General features: G+C 49.9%; 1 pseudogene; it reads right to left on the bottom strand.

The window, feature by feature from the left end:
• On the bottom strand, positions 1–24547 carry LOC142595035 (ADP-ribosylhydrolase ARH1-like; annotated as a pseudogene).

Raw genomic sequence — 24547 nt, 5'->3', positions numbered from 1 at the left:
TCAGTTACATGAAGAAACCCTTGGGTCCACCTCCGCCATCATACACTTGCTTTCGTTGCGGAAAACCTGGCCACTATAGAAAGAACTGCCCAACAAATGGGGTAAGACTGTGGGGGACTGCCAGCATTAGGTAGTTTGTAATTGGTTTTACCTTGGCAGAAATACAGAAACACTCCTGTTAAGAACTGTTTCTCTTGAGGTGAAATACAGAGGTTACATGGCAATGTTGCAAAGCCCTTTAAAATTCCAGGGAAACCTGCAAATATAAATGTAAATTTTTCTCTTTTTTAGGTCATAGACATTAAATATGTCCATAGATCTTTCTCTGTGAACTTTCACACACATTTTTATATATTTCAATATCACTGGAAATTTTTCTGGGTTTAACCCTTTTTAATGACTGCTTTTAGACAGTTTTTAGGATTCTGTATAAAACAAGATGTTTCTGTTGACCTCTTCTTGTGAATATGTGCGTGCTTTAATTACACAAGCCTGTGGCTGAGTATTCATGCCATTTAACGTTAGTCACTGAATGTACATGCATGAGGTATGAATTCAACCTTCATATAGAGAGGTATAGAGTGATTCAGAGCACCGAACTGAGCTCTCATGCTGAATTGCGCTTGAGAGGAGGAGCAGGTTTGTGTCTGTTCTCTGAGTGGATGGAGAGCGCAGGGATATTTCACCTTTAAGGAACCTGAAGTTAAGCCAAAGAATGTCGAATAAGTTCAAAATATTGCTCAAGGCTTTGGAAATGTCCTGGCTCTGTTCTTTTAGGAAAATAAGTCTTTTAGTCGAGCAACCCTTATGCTAGGTAAAAGGAGAGGATTAAAGGCTTTTGCGGCTTAAAATAATGATTGAAATGTCATTTTAAGTGTGGGACTTAAGGTGAGGTATGTCTCCATTTCTTTTCTTAACAGGACAAAAAATTTGAGTCTGTTCCCAGAGTTAAAAAGAGCACAGGAATTCCCAGGAGTTTCATGATGGAGGTGAAAGATCCCAATACCAAGGGTGCTATGATGACAAAGACTGGAAAATTATGCAATACCAACTATTAATGTGTAGGCAGGCAATTAATTGGACTGACCAAAAAGTGAACGAGAGGAGCCATGCATAAATGTCTGAGTGGCAATGCAACCAAGTTGGCCAGCATCTGGAATAATGGGGGGAGGAAGCATTGTCATTGTAGTTTACCCTTAAAATCTGTGATACTTTCTAAGATTAAAATAGGGTGGTCCTACTGTTCATACCCCTGCAAGTTGGTTAAACTTGTGGTTTGCTAAGAATCTGTATTTCTGCAAAACATTTCAGTAGTGTTTACAGTGGAGTCATTCTCTTTGAACACCCATTTTGCTTCTGGTTTATGCTTCAAAGGCTTCCTGCAAAACTTAACAAATAGCTGTTGGACTGAGATTTCCTCCCCCTCTGACTTTTACTAAATCCCATGTGTGAAACAGACTGAAGTTTTTCTGTTGCTATAAACTAAGAAAACACTACTGTGTGCTGACAAGAGTGGCCATTTTAAAATGCACTTGGTAGCGTTTCTGTTTTTCTCTTGTGGATCTCCTTTGGTAGAAGCTGTAACACACAATTCTTCCATAAAGCAAACGTAATTACTTGGAGACTAACTTTACCCTGAGCCTGCAATTTACACTTACCCTCTGGCAAAGGAGAGGAGGGATTCATTTCACCTGATTTCTAGCTGTAAAAAAAATATTTCTCTAGTCTGAGCTACTTTCTTAGTTGACCCAATGAATGGGAGAGTTCTGCAGAAGGAACATTGTTCCCCCCTCCCTCTTCTAGTTCTGTGGCTATAGAAAAGTAGTACAAACTAAATGCCCATGTATTAGAAGGCTAATAGGGAGTGAGAAGGATTCCATCTATTCTCTTCCTTTGATAAAATCCAAAGCTTGGAAAAGTTTCCCTTTACCCATCTTTAACTTTTTTTTTTCCTTCCCCACCCCACCTCCAGGGAAGCTTATGCTAGAGGAGAGAAGGAAAAGCCACTGAACAGACTATACCTCAAGGGGAAGGAGAAAGGCGGTATTTTAACAGATACACACACGTTCCACCATATGATAGGGAAGCTTACTATGGCATATCTGTTGACTGGAGATCCATTTGAAAAGGAAAGATACCACGCATGGGAAAGGAACTATTGAGAATGGTATGAAAAGTTTTACAAGGGCTGTGCTGTTAAAAGGGACTTTCTGTTCATGCTCCCAAGCAGAGAGCTTGTGAGAAACGAGCCTATGCCAGCACATTCTATTGCTTTCAAACCAGTATCTGAAAAGGAGAAAAAAGAGAAGGATAAGCCAATAGCAAAAAGCGACAAGACAAAGCAGAAAGTAGAAGTGGCTGTTCCTCTGAAAAACAACAACATAGCAAAACCAGCTAAAGCTTCCCAGAAGTGGACACCAATCATGAAGAATCTGCTCAAATGGAACCTGCTGTGAAAAAAGCAAAGAAGGAGTAGCCAAAGACCGGGTTAGCTCAGTTGGTTAGAGCATGGTGCTAATAACGCCAAGTTCACAGGTTCAATCCCTGCTTACTGCAGGGGGGGTTGGGCTCGATGATCTCTCAAGGTGCCTTCCAACCTAAAGCATTCTATGATTCTATGATGATCTTCCTCTTAAAAGGCTGAGAATATTTTGGTATTTTCCCATAAAGAGTAGTTCCCACTTTGGGAAGATAGAAGGGGAGTACCTTTTTTGGGGGGGGGAGGGGGTTGCAGAAGCCATTCTGAAACATGGACAGTTGCATGGCTATTTTTCACTTTGTTTACTAGCATGTGTATAAACATAAATCACATGTTCATAAATAAACATTCTTTTAGCTTTGTGTATTCCTTGGCACATCTGTATTACATTTCTAAATAGTATCTTATAATAAATAGTAAGTGAACATAGAAGTCTCAAAAAAAATTAAGGAAGAATCCTGGAGTAGGAGGGAAGACTTAGTGTTAGTTAGAACCATTTCAAGTAAATGAAAGAGAAAGCAAATTCATTCCCTTCTTGTTTGCTCCAACTGCACCTGATTTGGGGTGTGGGTGGCTGTCATGAGGGTGGAAGCCTTGCATTTCTCTTTACAAGTCCTCTCTCTCTCCCCCTGTAAAAGCACTGCAGTCTCAGGTGCTTCTAGTCTTGGAGACACAATTAGCTTCATTCTTAAAGCTAACTCAGGTCTTGGTCTATAGAGCGGGGTTTTGGTTTGTGTTTGTGGGGGTTTTTTTATACACACATCTGTATGAATTTCAAAGCAGAACCTGGATCTTAGTGTGGCAGGAATAAATTACTGGAAAGCTTGCCAATTCTTGTTGAACAGTAAAGCAGCAAAATTAAAATTAGTTAAGATTTTTTTTAAAAAAAGACTCACAAAAGCTTATACTTTGAGTATTTCTTCATTGTCTTGCTCTTCTGTTAGCTGTCATTCTACACCTGCAAATTTGTGCTGCTGTCCTGCTGTTACTACAGCCAAAGCAAGAAAGTGGATCCTTTTTGGTTTAGTATGACTGTTTCAGTAACTGCAAGGATCTCTGGTTGGCATTTGTCCTTAGAGGTTGCAGAAATGCAGAGTCATGCCCATTGTTTTAGCGCCATCAAGCACAGCTGTGATCCTTCCTGGCTGAATTTTTAGTTTAGCCAAGCTACTGGGTTTTAGGAAACCACTGTAATTTAAAGGTAGCAGTCCAGCAGTGAGAATAGCCTTTTCCTTCTATTTTCTGTCCCCTTTCCCACTTGCTTTGTGTTAGTTTCTGTTTAGTCTTCTGTTGGAAGTGGGAGTTAATATCCTGACTGTCAGTTCTGGTTTTTTGGGTTTGCCTTTTTTTTTCCCAGTTCTTCTGCAGTATTATCTTATGGTTGTATACAAATTGTATACATCACCTGAGGGTGGCAAAGCTAGTAGGAACATTTACACTGCTCCTGGGAGCACGGAGGACTCGGGAGTATATCTGAAATGCTTGTACACCAATGCAGTCAGTGTGAGAAACAAGCAAGATGAACTGGAAGCCTGGGTCCATTCCCAGAGCTAGGATATCATTGGTATCAGTGAGACTTGGTGGGCCAGCTGGGTGTCAGCTACAGCTGCTCACATGCTGGAGTGCAGGGTAGTCCCGGGAGAAAAGCAGGAGCCAGGCACGTGCGTTGCATTTGCTGAGCAGGGCTGGGTCCCTGGAGGGCAGAGAGCAGTGGCTTGAAGAATGGCAGCCTCAAAGGGTGTGCAAGGTGCGGGAGCTTCCTGCTGCCACCCTGGCTTGTGGGGATAGAGCTGAGGCACCCAGCTGAGCGCAGCCTGGTCCTTAGGATGGCAGGGCAGGCTCTGCCTGAAAGCAGAAGAGCTGCTCTCAGGGCCCTTGAGGCGTAGCATGGCTTCATGGGCACCAGAACTGGGCCCCAAACCAACTGGCTCAAGGCTGCTTTGGATTTTGAAATGGACCTGAAGGTGGTGCCCAGTATCTGCTCAGAGCAGATAGAAGGCGGCCTTAGAGGAGACAACTTGTCTTCTGTGGATACTCTGCTATTGCAGCCCCAGATTTTGCAGGTGGTTAAGGGGGATTGATGTGAGAGGTGGCCACACTTGACAGAAAATTGAAGGAAGAGTTGGGGTCATTTTGGGGAGAGGAATCTGGCAGGGACAGCAGTACCCGGGAAACCCTATCAGTAATGCCATGGAAGTCCAAGATGACCTAGCTAACAGCACCTGAAACACCACATCTATTCCCAGATGTGGCAAACGTGGGAGCAAGGGGGGAAAAATAAGCAGGGGTAGGTGCCTTGTTGGGGAGGGGGCACGGGCGCAGAAAGGCAGGAGCCAAAGAAGCTGAGGGGGATGTACAAGCATGGAAGAAGGAGAGAAGGGGGGATCAAGGAGCCAGCTGCTGCTTGGTTTGCTGGTTTGACTGAGCCCTGCACCTAATCCCCACAGCCCGTCCTACCTTCTTTTGGAGGGCAATTCCAAATCCTTTTGTGCGTGGCCCCACTCTTGTACCTGGTGCAGGGGTGGGTGCAGAGGCCTGGCTGCTAGCAGTGGCAGAAGGGAGCACAGGGCATGGGGACCCAGCAGCTGGAAACACCGAGTGTCCAGGGCCAGGTACTGGTGGAGCGCTCTGTGTGTGCAATTTGCGAGTGAACTTGAAGCTGGACGAGCTGGTGAGCAAGAGGAGATACAGCTCTGGAAAGCCCCAAGGTCTGTGCCAATTACGGGGTAGAGAGTAGCTTGACATCCAGTCATGGATTTTACTTGAATTTAATTCCCAGGCTAATATTTAAGGGACCCATGAACACGCTGTGCTTGCGAATCTAGGGAGTGATGTGTGTGCATGTCTCGCTGCTGAACATCAGTCCTGATCAGCTGGAGGGGAAGACAAGGACTGGGTTGTGCTCTTTGCATGAAGTGGGTGCTGGTAAAGGCACTGCTCTCTCTGTGTCAATCTGTTTTGCCATTCATGCCATGAAGTACATGTGCATGTTCTTGACTGTGATCTGGCTCTTTGGAAGACAAACTGAGTCTCTTGTACCTGTGCATGGGAACAGCAGTCCCATCCATTGGACTGAGACAGGAGAAACCTCCTGGGAACAAGAGTCCTCCCAATTCAGCTGCAGCTCTTGTGCAAGGAGACGTTCTCTGGGAGGAACGTGGGCTGGATACAGCGTGCACAGAGCGCGCACACACACACACACGCATGCACACACACAGCAAGCACAGAGTACATGCACAAAATTGCTGGCTGCACACGCACACGCTGCATTCACGCACAGGGTGCGTGTGCACGCAGGGTGCACGGAGACACACATGGGGTACAAAGAGAAGGTGCAATGCACACCCAGAGCGTGTCCACACCCATACTGCAAAACACATCTTGAACAGAGTGCAATGCACAGTGTCGACATCCACACAGAGTACATGCATATGATCAGAGGACAGAATGCCTCTCCTGTGAAGAAAGGCTGAGAGAGTTGGGGTTGTTCAGCCTGGAGAAGAGAAGGCTCTGGGGAGACGTAAGTGCGGCCTTTCAATACTTAAAGGGGGCGTATAATAGAGATGGGGACAAACTTCTCTGCAGGGCCTATTGCAATAGGACAAGGGCTAATGGTTTACAACTAAAAGAGGGTGGATTTAGGCTAGTGATAAGGAAGAACAGTTTTACAATGAGGGTGGTGAAACACTGGAACAGGTTGCCCTGAGAGGTGGTAACTGCCCCACCCCTGGCAAAACTCAAGGTCAGGCTGGACAGGGCTCTGAGCAACCTATCTAGTTGAAGGTGACCCTGCTTATTTTGCAGGGGGGGGTTGGTCTAAATGACCTTTAAAGGTCCCTTCCAACCCACACTACTCTATGATTCTGTGTTATGCATACCTGGCTGGCTGGTGCACACACACAGAGTGTGCACACGCACACACATGGGTAGTGCATGAACACCCTGCAGTATGCATGCATATAGAATGCACCCACCCCCACACACTGCATGCATGCACGCAGTGTGCACCCAGCCATCTGCCCACAGGCATGCTCACAGCACACACCCAGTGAGCCATGCCCACAAAGAATGCACATCAGATCTATTTCCCTTTTTGCAGTCACCAGAGTCTCCACCTGACTGCCGTGACTTTTCAAATATCATGGAGAGTGGCTTGGCAACTAGAGCAGCCAGTTCCCTCAGGACTCTGGGATGCATCTCGTCAGGTCCCATAGACTTAGAATCATAGAATGATAGAATCGCTTCAGTTGGAAAAGACCTTTAAGATCATCCAGTCAAAACATTAACCTACACTACCAAGTCCACACTAAACCAGTTAAGGGTAGACTAGACTAAACCATGTCCCAAAGTGCCACATCTGCCCGTTTTTTGAACACCTCCAGGGATGGTGACTCCACCACCTCTCTGGGCAGCCTGTTCCAATGCCTGACCACTCTTTCTGTGAAGAAATTTTTCCTAATATCCAATCTAAACCTCCCCTGGCGCAGCTTGAGCCCATTTCCTCTCAGCCTATTGCTAACTACTTGGGAGAAGAGACCAACACCCACCTCACTACAACCTCCTTTCAGGTAGTTGTAGAGAGCGGTAAAGTCTCCCCTCAGCCTCCTCTTCTCTAGACTAAACACCCCCAGTTCCCTCAGCTGCTCCCCATCAGCCCTGTGCTCCAGACCCTTCACCAGCCTTGTTGCCCTTCTCTGGACATGCTCCAGCACCTCAATGTCTTTCTTGTATTGAGGGGCCCAAAACTGGACACAGTATTCCAGGTGCAGCCTCCCCAGTGCTGAGTACAGTGGGACAATCACTTTCCTGCTCCTGCTGGCCACACTGTTCCTGATACAAGCCAGGATGCTGTTGGCCTTCTTGGCCACCTGGGCACACTGCTGGCTTATGTTCAGCTGGCTCTCGACCAGCACCCCAGGTCCTTTTCAGCCAGGCAGCTTCCTAGCCACTCTTCCCCAAGCCTATAGCGTTGCATGGGGTTGTTGTGACCGAAGTGCAGGACCTGGCATTTGGCCTTGTTAAACCTCATACAGTTGGCCTCGGCCCATCGGTCCAGCCTGTCCAGGTCCCTCTGCAGGGCAATCCTAACCTCCAGCAGATCGACACTCCCACCCAACTTGGTGTCTTCTGCAAACTTACTGAGAGTGCACTCAATCCCCTCATCCAGATCATCGATAAAGATATTAAGCAAGGCTGGCACCAAAACAGAGCCCTGGGGAACACCGCTCATGACTGGCCACCAACTGCACTTAACTCCATTCACCACTACTCTCTGGGCTCGGCCACCCAACCAGTTTTTTACCCAGCAAAGACTACGCCCATCCAAGCCATGAGCTGCCAGCTTCCCAAGGAGAATATTGTGGGAGACAGTGTCAAAGGCTTTGCTAAAGTCCAGGTAAATGACATCCACAGCCTTTCCTTCATCCACCAGGCGGGTCACCAGGTCATAAAAGGAGATCAGGTTGGTCAAGCAAGACCTGCCTTTCATGAAGCCATGCTGGCTGGGCCTGATCCCCTGGTTGACCTGCACTTGCCTGTTGAGTTCACTCCATATGAACCGCTCCATAATCTTTCCTGGCACCGAGGTCAGGCTGACAGGCCTGTAGTTCCCTGGGTCCTCCTTCCGGCCCTTCTTGTAGGTGGGCGTCACATTGGCAAGCCTCCAGTCATCAGGGACCTCCCCTGTTAACCAGGACTGCTGATAGATGATGGAAAGTGGCTTGGTGAGCTCCTCTGCCAGCTCCCTCAGTACTCTCGGGTGGATCCCATCTGGCCCCACAGACTTGGGAGTGTCCAAGTGGCAGAGCAGGTTGTTAACTGCTTCCTCCTGGACTATGAGGGCTCCATTCTGGTCCCCATCCCTATCTTCTAGCTCAGGGGCCTGAGTACCCTGGGGATGACTGGTCTGGCTGTTAAGCACAGAGGCAAAGGCGGCATTAAGTACCTCAGCCTTTTCCTTGTCCTCGGTGACAACATTCCCCCCCCACATCCAGCAAAGGATGGAGATCCTCCTTGGCTCTCCTTTTATTGCTGATGTACTTATAAAAGCATTTTTTATTATCTTTTACAACATTGGCCAGACTGAGTTCTTGCTGGCCTATTGGTTTTCTAATTTCCTCCCTGCAGGACCTAACAGGACCCTGTACTCCTCCTGAGTTGCCCGCCCCTTCTTCCAAAGGTGGTAGACTCTCCCTTTTTCCCTGAGTCCCCGCAAAAGCTCCCTGTTCAGCGAGGACAGTTGTTTTCCCCACCGGTTCGTCTTATGGCACACGGGGACAGCCTGCTCCTGTGCGCTTAAGAATTCCTTCTTGAAGAAGGCCCAGCCTTCCTGGACCCCTTTGCCTTTCAGGACTGCCTCCCAAGGGACTTTCCCAACCAGCGTCCTGAACAGGCCAACATCTGCCCTCCGGAAGTCCATGGTAACACTTTTCCTGCCCTCCTCTTTATTTACATCGCCCAGAATCGAGAACTCTATCATATCGTGGTCACTAAACCCAAGACAGCCTCCGACCACAACATCTCCCACAAGCCCTTCTCTGTTAGTAAACAGCAGGTCAAGTGAGGCACCTCCCCTGTTAGGCTCGCTTACCAGCTGCATCAGGAAGTTATCCTCCACACACTCTAGGAACTTCCTAGACTGTTGCCTCTTTGCTGTGTTGCATCCCCAGCAGATGTCTGGCAAGTTGAAGTCCCCCATGAGAACAAGGGCTAGCGATTGCGAGACTTCAGCCAGCCGCCTGTAGAACACTTCAGCTCTCCCTACATCCTGGCTGGGTGGTCTATAGCAGACTCCCAACAGGACATCCGCCTTGCTGGTCTTCCCCCTCATCCTTACCCATAAGCACTTGACCTTATCATCACCACTGTTGAGCTCTACACAGTCAAAACACTCCCTAAAATACAGAGCCACCCCACCGCCTCTCCTTCCCTGCCTATCCCTTCTGAAGAGCTTATAGCCATCCAGTGCAGCACTCCAGTCATGAGAGTCGTCCCACCACCTTTCTGTGATGGCAACTATGTCATAGCCATCCTGCTGCACAAGGGCTTCCAGCTCCTCCTGTTTGTTGCCCATGCTACATGCGTTGGTGTAGATGCACTTGAGACGGGCTATCCATTTCACCCCCAATGTTGCCATGCCGCCCCTGGGCTCCTCACTAGCGGGCCCGTTTATATCCCCTTCCCCCCTTCAAACCTAGTTTAAAGCCCTCTCAATGAGTCCCGCCAACTCATGGGTGAGGATCCTTTTCCCCTTTGGAGACAGCTGATCTCCATCAGCCACCAGCAGGCCCAGTGCAGTGTAAACCTCCCCATGATCGAAAAACCCAAAATTCCACCGGTGGCACCAGCCTCTGAGCCACCTGTTAATCAGGTGAGTTTTCCCATTCCTTTCAGCACTCTTAACTGCCACTGACAGGATTGAGGAAAACACTACCTGCGCTCCCGATCCTGTGACTAATCGACCCAGTGCCCTGAAGTCCCTCTTCATTGGTTTAGGACTTCTCTCTGTAATCTCATCACTGCCAACCTGTACAACCAGAAACGGGTAATAATCGGAGGGCCTCACGAGGTCGGGGAGTTTCCTCGTAACGTCCCTAACCCGGGCCCCAGGGAGGCAGCAGACTTCCCTGTGGGATGGGTCCGGGCGGCAGATTGGGCCCTCAGTTCCCCGCAGGAGGGAATCACCCACCACAATTACCTTCCTTTTTTTCTTAACAGGGGCAGTCGTAATCCGTGGGGTTGACTGACTGGCCCTCGGCAGCCCCCTGGCTGGACCTTCACCTTTACCTCCCTCTCCGCTTGCCTGGCCCTCAACTTCCAGGGCCCCATACCTGTTATGTAAGGGCAGCTGGGAAGGTGAGGGAGGCCGGGAGGGGATTCGCCTGCCACCCTGGGCAGGGACCTGTTTCCATTCCCCGCCGTCTCTTGGATCCCCTCCGTCTGCTTGCCGGCAAGACGGTAGGGGATCCTCCACTCCATGAGAGTCCTGCTCTGCAGACACCGAGCAGTGACTTGTTTGTGTCTGGCCTGTAGTCATTCCTGTGAGAAGACGTGATGGAATAGATGGAGGATTTTATGCAACACTTTCTTCCCCATCATACCCAGGACTCCTTTTCTGGTTGACTCCATTTGCTAGGACAGTCCTCAGGGATGGAGGCTAGTTGACTTGAGAAAAAAAACAGCCTTTACAACAGTGCCAAAATCTGCCTGTGAGCAGGTGATCGTGGCAAGGGCTCATGGTGCCATGGGTCATGCTGGTGGTGTCTCTTTGTCTCCAGGTTTGAACTGGAGTTTCTGCCCAAACCAACACCCAGAGACTCTCTGAAGGCCTTGAGAAGTGTCCCTGGTGAGGACAAGTGGAAGAAAAAAGAGGGTTGGCCACCTCTCAGGCAAGGCACAGAAGGTAAAGCAGGTCCCAGGTTGTTTCCATAGCACGGGCAAACAGCTTCTGTGATCTGATGGGAAAATCCCCAGTGATGATTGTCAAAAGGCTCTGAGTTGCACCAAAGCTTCATGCCAGACTTTTCTCCTAAGGTTGGCTTCACGAGAACCGAGCCCTGGGATGGGATGTGCCCAAGGCACCCATCCCTAGGTACAGCAGGAGGGTGGGGATCCAAGGGCCTGTCCTCACTCCAGGTAATTACCTCTCTGAAAGAGACTCTCTCACCTCACCAACATTACCCAGCTCCTCTTTCCAAAACCTGGCACTATTAACACATTCGCAGAGGAGCCCAGCAAGCACCAGTGTTGGGGAGAGTGCCAGGCCTCTGGAGTTGGTGGCTGTGAGGGGAGCAGAATGGCCCTCTCAGATCTTTTGGGAAGAGGCCTGAGCACCCCTGTGTGGCACCGGGGCTGGCAGCATCACAGCAATGCTCTTCTGACAAGGTCTCTCCTTCCTGGTTCCAGTGGGATTTGCTGAACTACCCTTGCCTGCCCATTCCAGCTTGACTAATAAGGAAAGTGAACAGCTCCAGGAAAAGAAGTAGGTGAAAATGAGGAATAAGCCTCTGGTCTGGTGAGGCTGGAGGTTCCAGGCTGGTACCTGCACAGGGTCATTTTCTGACCCAGCAAGAGCCCATTCCCCAGCCCCAAACGCTCACTGTTCATTGCCACCCAGCAATGGTGAAGGCAGTGCCTAGAGGGTTGGGATGGGGCTGCCGGGAGCCACCCCCCATTTCACAGTGCTGGTTCCTCTCTGGCCCTTCAGGAGAGCCCCAGCAATGGCCTCCTGAGCTCTACATGGAGACAACCGTGTGTCAGCCAAGGGTCCTGGCTCAGGGAGTTTCCTCTTCTGAGCTGAGAGCAGCCATCGGCTGAGCTGCCGGCGGCTGCGTAAACAGGCACATGGCTCATGGGGGCACAATGTGGCTCCAAACCCCTCGGGTCCTCAAACAGACCCTCCCGTTGTGTCCTTTCAGGTGACTACCTGAAATCTCTGGGGCCTGCTCTGGAAAAAAGCAAACTGTGACTGGCCAACACAAGGGCAAGCCTGCACCCAAAGGCCAAGCATCAAAGCAGAGCTGAGTGCACACAGTGAAACGTTGGAGGTGCAGAGGAGGAGGACAAGAAGAAAAGAAATTTCCTGATGGAAGTAAATCATCGTCAACAAGCTCTGAGGCCAGGAGGCCAGCGAAACCTACCTAACAAGGTCTTCATTCCACAGCCACCAAGGCCTGAGACAGCACAATTACTAAAATCAGGGCCTGAGATGTTCTGGTCAGTGCTGAAAGTACCGCAGAAGACTATTAGCAGGATACAGCTTTGGGCGCTCCCTTTTGTGCCACCAATGTACTAGGGGTCCAGGTCTATGCAATGCTACCCACTGAAGACCAGATCAGGGCTGCCCAAGATGGAGTGGCCCTGGCCAGAATGATCAGGGCTTGGTGTGCCCAGAGCAGAGGGAGCACCACCTGAGGTGTTAAAAGAGGTAGGTGATTTGAATCTGTGTCATTCTTGGGTGCTATTTCCTTGTAGAAATGCAGAGTTAGAGGGATGGTGGGGACTCTTTGAAGAGCCCTTAGTTCTGATTAGTGTCATGGCTAAGTTGCCAGCTTGATCTCTTCCATCACCAGGGGCAAGGTACTCAATTTCCAATGGTTTCCTCTCTTCTGTAGGCTCAGGAAACACACAAGGATATGTTATTTGGCAATGTTTGGAAGGCCTAACTAACCACAAGGCTGCTCTGCGCCTGAGAGGGGACTGTTTCTTCCCAGCTTGTTGCTCCTTTAGATCCCCAGTGGGAAGAGAAAGGCATTTTGGGTGGGTCTGGCACAGCTTGGGTTTGCTAACCACTGCTGCTACAAAGGCAGCAGAGAAGGGGTGAATAGAGGGAGAGAAACAGCTGCCCTCCCCTCAATGTCCTGACCTGATGCCATCCCAGGGGTCTGTGTGTGGGCGAAGAGCTCCCAAAACCTGCAGTATTGTTTTAGAAGAGTCTGTCTTTGTCCTGGCTTCAGCTGGAATAGAGTTAATTTTCTTCTTAGAAGCAGGCATAGTGCTGTCTTTTGGATTTAGAATAAGAAGAATGTTGATAACATGCTGATGTTTTTAGTTGTTGCTAAGTACTGCTTATGCTAGTCAAGGACTTTTCAACTTCCCATGCTCTGCCAGGGCCACAAGAAACTGGGAGGGGGCACAGCCAGAATAGTTGATCCAAACTGACCAAAGGGCTATTCCATACCATGTGACGTCATGCTCAGTATATAACCTGGGGGTGGGGGGGTTGGCCAGGGAGCAGTGATCGCTGCTCGGGAAACTGTCTGGGTATCGGTCGGCGGGTGGTTGAGCAATTGCATTGTGCGTCACTTGCTTTGTATATTGTTATTATTATTATCATTATTGTATTGTTATTATTATCATTACTATTTTACTTTATTTCAATTATTAAACTGTTCTTATCTCAACCCAGGAGTTCTTCTCACTCTTACTCCTCCAATTCTCTCCCCCCCATCCCATCGGGGTAGGGGGAGTGAGCAAGCGGCTGCGTGGTGCTGAGTTGCTGGCTGGGGCTAAACCACAACAATCGTCTTTTGCAGAAACCCATCTGTCTTTGGGACACAAGGAGCTTGGGAAAGAGATGAATGAAAACACAAGGGAGACGTTGCAAAAGAGTGTCGACTCTTCAATTGTTTGTAACGGTCCTTCCCCAGAAGCAGGGAGAAGGGTTTTACAGTTGGCCATGGCTCTGAGGTCAGCCCAGCATGGTTCTGGAAGTGGGGCCATCTGAGGGACATTCCCTCAGGATCTTCTCCATCCAAAGGACATTTTCCATGGCCACTATGGAAAGGAACCTGCTTTCTGTGGCAAGAGAGGGCAACCGGGCTCTTGGAGAAATGTTGTGAAAGACTGAATGTCCCTCGGGAGGGAGAGAAGAGGATGCGAGTACAGCTGGGGAGGCATGGAGGGCACCTACATGCAGAGGCAGTGGAGGCCACCTGAACTTTCACCCAGGACCATAAGGGACCAGGGAAGGAAAGAGAGCAAGGCTGAGCCCAACTCTGCTGGGCTGGACTTTCTACTTCCACTTGGGGTAGAGCCAGGGCTCTTTACTATCCTATTTATCTCCCAGATTATCCAATTTATATCCAATTTATTTCTCTACCTGTGAAATCCTCCAAGTAGGTCTGCCGTTTGGCCATCCCATGAGCCACCCGCAGTGACAGTCCATCTCCAGTCCCAGTACTATGGCACTCATGTAGTCAGTCTCCTGTTACCTGGCATTTTCCTCCTTGCCTAAATCCATCCTATTCAACCCGTCCTTATGGGAAGCTTTGGATCAGTACCCCCTCTGGCACCTGGGGGAAAGAGCCACCCTGATGCTGCCCTAAAAATCCAGTCCCTGACCTTGAGCAAAGGTTGTTCCTGAGGACACTGGCGCGAGTGAATGATGAGGGTCTGCAAAGCTGAATTTCACTTTCTGCATGGGTTTGCAAGAGGTCTGAGGGTGCCAGGCTGGGAATTTGAATATCTTGTTGAAGTGCCAAAATTGAGAGATCTACCCAGAACCAGGAGCTCAGTGTTGGGGTGCGATGTGTCTCACTGGGAAGTCTACAGTGTTACCCTGTCCAGCTGAGCTTGTCAAATGGGGACTTTCTGCTGAGGGAAATAAAAAAATCCTGGAATAATCCTGGTCAGAGGGGACATCAAGAGGTTTCAAGCCCAAACCTGTGCTCAGAGCAGTTCCCATCAGGCTGCTCACGGACATGCCCTGTTGAGGTACGAACACCACCAAAGTTTTGCCCCTCTGGCTACAAGATCTGCCGACTCTTTGGGTAAGAAAAATCCTCCTTTTTAGGGCCCAAATCATCTTTTTTGAGTCTCAGCCCTCATGTTTAGGGCACAAAGCCTCATTTCTTAGAGTCCAGAGCTGCATCTTAAAGGCCCAAAAGCCTCAAGTTAGAGCCTAAATCATCATTTTCAGGGTCCAAAGCCTCATTTTAGTGTCCAAAGACCCATTTTTAAGATCCAGCCCCATGTTTTTAAAGCCCAAACACTCATTTTCAAGATGCAAGCCTCATTTTTAGGGCCCAAATCCTCCTTCTGGGGTCTAAATAGTCATTTTTAAGGTCCAAATCCTCATTTTTAGGACACAAACCCTCATTTATAAGTTCCAAACCCCACTTCAGAGGTTCAAGGATACTTTAAGGGCCCAAAGCATCATTTTTAATGCCCCAAATCTGATTTTGAAGTTCCAAAGCCTCATTTTTATGGTCCAAAGCCTCATTTTCAGGTCCAAAGCCTCATTTTAGTTCCCAAAGCCTCATTTTCCCATAGCCTAATTTTCAGAATCCAGTCTGTAAGTTTTAGGGCCCAAAGCCTCATTTTTTTTAGAATAGAATCGAATCGAATCGAATCGAATCGAATAGAATAGAATAGAATAGAATAGAATAGAATAGAATAGAATAGAATAGAATGGAATGGAATGGAATAGAATATTTACATTGGAAGGGACCTACAATGATCATCTATTCCAACTGCCTGACCAGTTCAGGGCTGACCAAGTTAAAGCACATAAGGGCATCATCCAAATGCCTCTTAAACACTGACAGGCATGGGGCATTGACTTTTTAGTGTCCAAAGCCTCATTTTTATTTTCCAGACCTGAATTTTAGTCAAAAGCCTTAAATTGGGTGTGACGCTTATTCTTCAGCATCAAAGCCTCAGTTTTCGGGTCCAAACTTCATTTTAAGACACAAAGCTCATTTCAGAGGCCAAAGCCTCATTTTAGTTTCCAAACCCTCTGTTATAGGGCTCAAAGCTTCATTGGTAGAGTCCATATTCTCATTCACAGGGTCCAAACCCCTCTTTTACAGCTCAACGTCTTAATGGTAGGGATCATAATCTTGTTTTTAAGGCCCAAAGCTTCATTTAATGGTCTAAACCCTCATTTTAGGGCCAAACCCCACTTTTTTTAAGGTCCAAAGCTACATTTATAGAATCTGAATTATCGGTTTAGGGTCCAAGGTGTAATTTTTAGTTTCCAAAGTTTTATTTTTAGAGTACAAAGCATCAATTCTAGAGTACAAAGCCCCATTTTTATCATCCAAACACTCACTTTAGGGAACAAAACCTCATTTTGGGTCTCAAAGCCACATTTTTATTGTTCAAAGCCTCATTTGTAGCATCCAAACATGTTTTTCAGGTCTGAAAGCCTCATTTTCAAGCCTCAAAGAATCAGTTTCAGATCCAAATCTTCATTTTTATAATCCAAAGCCTCATTTGTAATGTTTTAACTCTCATTTGTTGGGTCCAAAGCTTCAGGGTCTTAACCTTCATTTTAGGGTACCAATCCTCATTTTTAGGGTCCAAAGTGTGGTGGTGCGTGTCCCCCTCCCCCTTTTCTCTCCTCAACCGCTTTACGACCTCAGGAATTCCTGCCAGACCGCAAGTTTGTGTAGTAAGTTGGTCAGTTAGGCGCCCCTTAATTGCACCAGAAACTCCTACATGGTCCACGTGGAGAGAGGCCCTGTCCTTATCAGAAACTCCAGATTATGATTATGGTTAACGAGGGGAGCAGAAGCAATCAGCTACCCCTGACAGCCTTGAAACAGAGCAGTATCATCGTTACTGGAATTCCAGTAATTACTGACCTGGATTGTGTCTCGGATGGAAATTTACTGATGACTAAAGCCAATCATTTCAGGATCCTCTAAACAGCAGTCCTAAGTGAGGCCCTTTGAGCTCTCCTGGACTGCGGTGGGCTGCACCAGCACCTCCCTCTGAGCGGGACGCCTCTCAGAGCTAGCAAACTCTTAAAGTTTGTGAAGATCAGAGGTCCATTGCCAAAGAGCGACGTTGGAGCCTGGGCTGAAACACTTCACTCCTTGAGGCTCAACCCTTGCCTGTTGAGAAGTGCCAAGACATTCGATGTGAATATTTCACTGAACTCGAGGGGAATTTTTAACAGGTATACCATATATATGTATAGAAATATATATATATTCATGTATGTGTGTATGCATGTGTAAATTAATTTCAGTAGTCTGTAGATGTATGATTTAATTATAAAGTGAGTCCTATACTGCTGCATTATCCTTATTCCTATGAACCATTGACCAAGTCCGAGACTAAGATTGGACCCAGCCGCACCTCGACTCCTCTCTGAGAAGGAGTTTAGAAAGCAAGGGGGTCTATTCTGAACCTCGTGACTCAACGGAAGGGTCCTCCTCTGTATACATGATCTCTCTGTGAATCATTCCAACTCAGTGTAACTTAATTTCCCTTTGTGCACTTCTTCCATGCAGTAGTAGAGTGAACCTTGCCATCTTCGAACCTGTAACTAAGTCACTGTTTTGATCAGTTTTGTCTAATCACTTTGTTAATCACTGTTTGAGTGCTATTAAAATACCACAACCAAATCCTGCGATTTGCCACAAGTAAATTTTAAACAGCTACTAAATCAAACTGTGTAAAGTCACTCATTCACGACAAATTAATATAATCAGCAGGATTTACAAACCTGCATTCGTGACACAAAGCCAGTTTTAGTTTACTAGTTTAGTTTTACTAAACTAAGCTGGGTCCGGCCCTTCCCTCAGGCCTTTCCGGGCCCCAGAGGCCATTTGGGCATGGCAGAGGGGACGGTCCCACCAGTGCCTGACAGGGCAAAATGATTTTTTACACAGCTTTGGTTTAGCAGCAATATAGGATTTATTAATATGTTAGAGATAGATCACAAAATTACGTTATATAATTCTTAACAGCATTTAAGCATCAGCCAGTTTAACAGAGTGATTCAATGGAAGTTCTTACAATCAAAATAGTGACTTAGTTAAAGATTCGAGAATGGCACAGGTCACCTAAACCCTACAGCAGGGTTGCACACACAGATGGGGTTTAAATCAAATCACACACCTACGCACAGACTGACAAACAGCTCTAAATCAAAATGCACGCGCGCACACACACACACACACACAGAGGTTAACCTGTGATTAAAATTTCCCTTTTTGTGAGTTTCATGAATTACTCACTTTTATGTGCCAGCATTCATCAATGGATGGTTGGTGAACCTCCCAAAATCAGGCGTTTGAGTCCTCACGAAATTGTTGACAGACGATCCTTCAATCCTCGCAAAATCTACACTGAGAGACATCCCAGCTCAGGGGGAGATACTGGGTCACACAGCCTGCTGCAGTCCCGAGAGCTCGAAAGGTCTCACTTTTGGATTGCTATCTCTAGGATCTCAAGATGATTGGCTTTGGTCAGTATTTTAAATTCTGGCCACAATTCATGCCGAGTCATTCTGGTATACAACTCAGGCAGCAGATGGCCCAGGTGTGGCCAGGGAGTGTCTGACACCCAAGTCACTGCACTTGTGACCAAGCACAAGAGGGCTTATTCCGAGATCGCAGGGTGGCCTGGGGAGCTGCACCACCACCCCACCACCCTCCTTACAAGACACTCTCTTTGGAAGACCGAGGTGCAATCTCTCAGGAGACGTTAGCTTTCTTAACTCCTGCCTATTTTCAGAGGTTCCCCACCTTTATGGAGCTGGGCCAGAGCCCCCTCAACCCCAAAAATTGTTCTTCAGTTAAACACCAGCAACTGCGTTTCTAATGTCAACTCATTTCTTTGTTGCTCTGGTAATGCTTGATAGAGATGCAGAAAGACTCACAAAACCCTGCTCTCTCTTTGTCTGATCTGCCAAAATACAGGTGTTGTGATAGAGCTCCCCTGTTCCATGGTCTGTTCATGCTAGCCACCTACTTAATTCACAGAAATGTAGAAGCAGCTCTTCCCAGGAAAAGAAAAACAAAACAAACCCAGAAACATTAGTTTTCTAACTGGCATTGGTCCAAAAAGCAAACCACCTGCCTAGCTACAACTGGAAAGGAAAAAGTAAATTTCCTTTTAGCACATAATACTACAGAACAGGAGTGTCAGGTGTGTTTTGTGGCTAGTCTGCTTCTTACATTGCTACATTCACATAAGGAAAAGAAAAAGAAAAAAAATACAAACCTCTCTCAGTTGGGTCATAAGGGAAAGGGGCCCTCAGGGAGCAGGGGGCAGCAGAGGCATCAGCCTGATGTCTTCTGCTTCTGCTAGAAAAACACTTCACAACTTGAGAAGTGAACCTGATCCCAGAGGTCTGGGTTTTCCATTGGGGAAAACAGCATTACACCTAGTTTGTAGCAGCACGGTATGGCATTGGTTCTCTTGTACCACCTCCACCTTTATTCTGTGGTTCCCAGGCTCATCTGAACACAGGCTCATCTGACCACTTTGAGGTGGTGCCCTAAAAGAAGGCTTTAGACCCTCCCAAGGAGGGTTTGGAACCTTAAAAATGCCTCGCTGGATCCTAGAATTGGCACTTTGGACCCTGAAATTTAGACTTTGCAAACTAAACCTCAGCCTTTGGATGCTCAAAATGAGGTTTTGGAGCCTGAAATGAGGCTTTAGAGGTGAAAAGTAACCCTAGGACCCGTCAGCTTTGGGGTGTTTAACTGTGGGGGTCCATCACGCCTTAGGCCCAGTCACCCTTTGAGTGTTTAACTGCAGGGGCCCATCAGCTTCAGAGCCCCTCAGCTTTGGGGTGTTTAAACTCAGGTGCCCATCACTGCTTGGGCCCATCAGCCTCAAGGTACCTAACCCTGGGTTCCCATCACACTTGGGGTGGATGATCCTGGGAGCCCAGCACCCTGGGGACCCATCACCCTTGGCGTGATTAAAGCCCATCAACTATTAGGCCCAACACCACTGAGGTGATTAACCCTGGGGGCCCATCACCACAGATGCCCATCACATTTGGAGTGGTTAACCCTGGGGCTCTTAGGACCATAACCTTCGGGGTGGTTAACCTTGTTGGCCCATTACCCCTTTGGCCAATGACCCTTCCGGCTATTAAGTGGGACCCATCACATGGGGGGCCATACCCTGACAGCCCAATAACCTACAGACCAATCACCCTTGGGGCACATCTCCTCTTGGACCAATCTGCTTTGGGGTGGTTAATGCTGGGGACACATCACCCCAGGGGCCCCTCATAGAAACATAGAATAGAATCATAGAATTGTTTAGGTTGGAAAAGACCTTTAAGATCATCCTGTCCAACCACTAACCTAACACTACCAAGTCCACCGCTAAGCCAATTAAGGGTAGAGTAATAATTTCATGTTTCCTGGCTTGGTGGCTTCATTATTTTTTAATGAAAGTAAAAGCTAGGAATCATTAAGATTGGAAAGGATCCCTAAGATCATCAGTCCAACCATCAACCCAATACCACCATGCCCACTAAACCATGCCCAAAGTGCCACAGCTACCCATTTTTTGAACACTTCCAGGGATGGTGACTCCACCACCTCTCTGGGCAGCCTATTCCAATGCCTGACCACTCTTTCTGTGAAGAAATTTTTCCTAATATCCAATCTAAACCTCCCCTGGCGCAGCTTGAGCCCATTTCCTCTCAGCCTATTGCTAACTACTTGGGAGAAGAGACCAACACCCACCTCACTACAACCTCCTTTCAGGTAGTTGTAGAGAGCGGTAAAGTCTCCCCTCAGCCTCCTCTTCTCTAGACTAAACACCCCCAGTTCCCTCAGCTGCTCCCCATCAGCCCTGTGCTCCAGACCCTTCACCAGCCTTGTTGCCCTTCTCTGGACATGCTCCAGCACCTCAATGTCTTTCTTGTATTGAGGGGCCCAAAACTGGACACAGTATTCCAGGTGCAGCCTCCCCAGTGCTGAGTACAGTGGGACAATCACTTTCCTGCTCCTGCTGGCCACACTGTTCCTGATACAAGCCAGGATGCTGTTGGCATTCTTGGCCACCTGGGCACACTGCTGGCTCATGTTCATCACTCTTGGGGTGGTTAACACTAGTGGCCCATTACCCCTTGGGCCCATTATCCTTGGTGGCTTAACCCTGGGTAACCATCGCTTCTTGGACCTATCACCTTTAGGATGGTTCAACGTCTGGGGGCTCATCACCTCTTGGGCCCACCACTTTTAGGGTGGTTAACCCTGGTGGCCCATCAGCCTCGGGGTTTATTGCACTTGGGGTGGTGAAACCTGGTTTCCCATCACCTCTTGGGCCCATTACCCTTGAGGTGTTTAACCATGGGGGCCCACCAACCCTTGGGCTAATCACCTTTTAGGTTGTTGACTCTGGGGCCTCACTGCCCTGGGTTCCACCACTCTTGGTGTGGATCACCTCAGGGGATATCACCCTTGGGGTGGTTAACCCTGGGGACCCAACACCATTTCGGCCTATGACTTTTTGGTTGGTTAACCCTGTGCGCCAGTCTTCTCACCAGCCCATCACCCATGGGTTGATTAACACTGAGGACTTATCACCCCTAGGCCCCATTATCCTCTGGGTGATTAACCCCTGTGACCACCATCCTTGGGGTGGTTAACCCTGGGGGTCTGTCATCCTTGTTGTCGTTAACCTTGGGGGCCCATCAATGCATGGACCCATCACTGTTGGGTTACTTAACCCTCAGATTCCCATCACCTCTTTGCCCTCATCACCCTTAAGGTGGTAAACCCCAGGTGGCCATGACCCCAGTGGCCCATAACCCTTGGAGTGGTTAACCCTAGGGACCCATCGTCCCTTGGGCCCATCAACCTTGGGGTGGGTAACTCTTGGGGCCCATCAGCCAGGGCACTCGTCATCCTTGGGGTGGTTTACTATGAGGCACAGCACACACAGGGTTTTTAACCTTGGAGGCCCATCACCATGGGAGTCTGTCACCCAAGGGGTGGTGAACTTGCTTTCCAATCACCTCTTGGGTCTATCACCCTTTGGGTTGTCAACCCCAACCAACCCCAGGGGCCCATCACCCATGGAGTTCTTAACCCTGGGGGCCCATCACATCTTTGGCACGTTACCCTTGGAGTGGTTAACCCTGGGGACCCATCAGTGAGGGGGGCCATCACCCTTGGCTTGGTTAACCTTGAGACCCATCAGTGGCAATGACAGGGCAAAAACCTAGACACAGCTTGACTTGGGAGGACACTTTTTTTACTGTGGGGGTGACTGAGGCTCCTTGGGGAGCTTCTGGGGTCTCTAACTGTGGAAGGATAAAAGGCCACCTGGATGTGGCTATGGTGGTCTCCCTGGCGCTTGTCTGAGCCTCCCAGCACCCCTTGAAGGGCCATGCTTCCCCACAGGGTCTCCTGGGGGCCTTCCTGAGCACCCCAGGACCCAGTGAAGTTCCCTGCAGCCCCCCCAGAGACCCTCCTGACGCCTCCTGCCCCAGGACCCCATGAAGGTCACAGCTGACCCCCAGGGACTCTCCCAAGCCCCCCCCCCGACCCCATGAAGGTCTCTGCTCCACCCTGGGGACCCACAGGGTCTTTCCCGGGAGGAGGACAGCAGGTGACACAGTGGGGGCTTAGCATCTCCGCCAGGCCAGTGCATGGAGGTGGTGGGCAGCATCACACAGCTGTCCACGGTGTTCAAGGCAGCAGTGCAGCCCAGGTGGGACAGACGCCAGCCCTGCCCCCGCAGCCCCCAGCACCCAGCAGCAATGGTCCCTGTCGAATCGCTGTCCCCACTGTGCAGCACCCCCCTGGTACAGAGGTCCTCCCAGCATCTGCCGGCTGCCAGCAGGGCCTCCAGGGCCACCATGGGCACGTCATGGCCGCTGTGGCCTGGCCACCCCTCCAGCACCCCATGTCCCCTTCCCTCCAGCTCTGACACCCCCATGTCCCTATCCCCCAAGCTCTGACACCCCCGTGTCCCCATCCCTATGTCCTCCCCATCCCCCCTTGTCCCCACCCCCCCCAGGTCTGACAGCCTTGCGTCCCCATGCCTGTCCCCTCTGTGTCCCTTTCCCTTCCAGCTCTGACACCCCTGTGTCTCCAGCCCTGACACCCTCCTGTCCCCATCCCTCCAGCTCTGACACTCCCATGTCCCCATCCCTATCCTGTCCCTGTGCCCCCAGCTCTGATACCTCCATCCCTCCCGTCCCCATGTGACCCCCCCATGTCCCCATCCCCCCCCCCCCCCCCCCATCCCTTCCTGTGTCCCTGGCCCTACCTGAGGCCGATGGCCAGGCTATGCATGGCAGCCCCACTGCCAGTGCCGGTGGGGTTGAAGGGGATGCGATAGCCCTCGGGCTCCCCAGGCCGCAGTTGTGAGGTGCCTGGGGGGGTCGGCGGCATGAGACCCCCTGACACCCTCTGACTCCCCCCAGACCCTCGGACCCCACTCACCCAGTATGCTGGTGGGCCCCGGCTTGCGGCCCTCCATGTCACCCGTGGTGACCACGTAGCGGTGAGCCAGCTCCTGCAGGAGGGGTTCCCCCTCCAGGCCTGGGGTGGGGGGGTGGGTACTGAAGACCCCCCTGGGTCACCCAAACTGGAGGGGAGGGAAAGGCCCCATGCAGCCCTCAAAACTCCCCCCATGGACTCCCAAAAGTGGAGGGAAAAGGGGACACCTCCCATGGACCCCCCAAAACTAAAGTGAAAGGGTGACACCCCCCCATGGATGCCTCAGTACTGAAGGCAAAAGGAGACACCACCCATGGGTGCCAACACTGGAGGGGAAGGGTGACATCCCCCATGCACACCCCCAACAGGAGGGGAAGTGGGACAGCATCCACGAACACCCCAAAAGTCAAGAGAAATGGGCAATCCTCCTGAGCACCCCAAATCGGGTGGGAAAGGGATAACCACCCCCTCCAGGCCCCCAAAATTGGGAGGGGGAAATGAGCTCTACCCCAACACCCAGCATAGGAGGAAAGGGAACACAAATTCCCACAAACTGTGGGGAAAAATAGGACACACACACCCTCCAAGGGGAAATGGGGACACCCCCCAATTTTTTTTAGGGGGGGAAATAGGGAGCCTCACTGGAGGTCCTAAAAGGGGGGGTGGAATTAGGATGCCCCCAAACTCCCTACAGGCCTGGCTGGGGACCCCCAAAAGCCCCTCCCAGGGACCCTCCAGTCTGGGTCAGGTGTATAACAGGGACCCCTGAACCCCCTCAGAAACCCCCCTAAGCAGCTCAGAGGTATAACAGGGACCCCAAAACCTCCCCAGAGACACCCCCCCCCCCCCCCCCATACAGCCCAGGGGCACAAAGGGGACCCCCAACACCACCCCAGACCCCCACCATGCAGCCCAAGGCATACAACAGGGACCTCCAACCCCCACCCCAGGGAACCTGCATGCAGCCCAGGGGTATAATAGGGTCACCCCACCCCCCTGGAACACTCCACTGTGGGCCCTGGGGTACAATGGGGATGCCATCCCCTGGGGACCCTCCCCTACGTCTGTGGGGTGCAATGGAGACCCCTGCGGCCCCCCCTCCCTGACCTGTGGCCAGGCCCTCAGCAGTCGCGAGGTGGAGGACGGTGTCATCACTGACAGGCCGCTCAGGGGGCTCAAGGGTGATGGCCTCCAGCCCCCCAGCTCAGCCAGCTCGGCGTGGATCTGGGGTCCCGAGGTGCAATACTCTCAGTGGCCCCCCCAGTACCCAAGCGCGTCCCCCACCCTGCTCAGCACCATGGCCGCTTCATAAGCTTCTACCGAGGGCACCCTGGGGGAAACAGCGGGGCTTCAGGGGGGAGCCAGCGGTGGGGGGTATGCCGGGAGCCCCCAGAGGCACTCACGTCTCCTCCAT

Source organism: Pelecanus crispus, chromosome 16 (assembly GCF_030463565.1).
Source record: "Pelecanus crispus isolate bPelCri1 chromosome 16, bPelCri1.pri, whole genome shotgun sequence".
Lineage (NCBI taxonomy): Eukaryota > Metazoa > Chordata > Aves > Pelecaniformes > Pelecanidae > Pelecanus > Pelecanus crispus.
The sequence above is the reverse complement of the archived record's forward strand: the minus strand, read 5'-3'. Positions and strand labels throughout refer to the sequence as shown.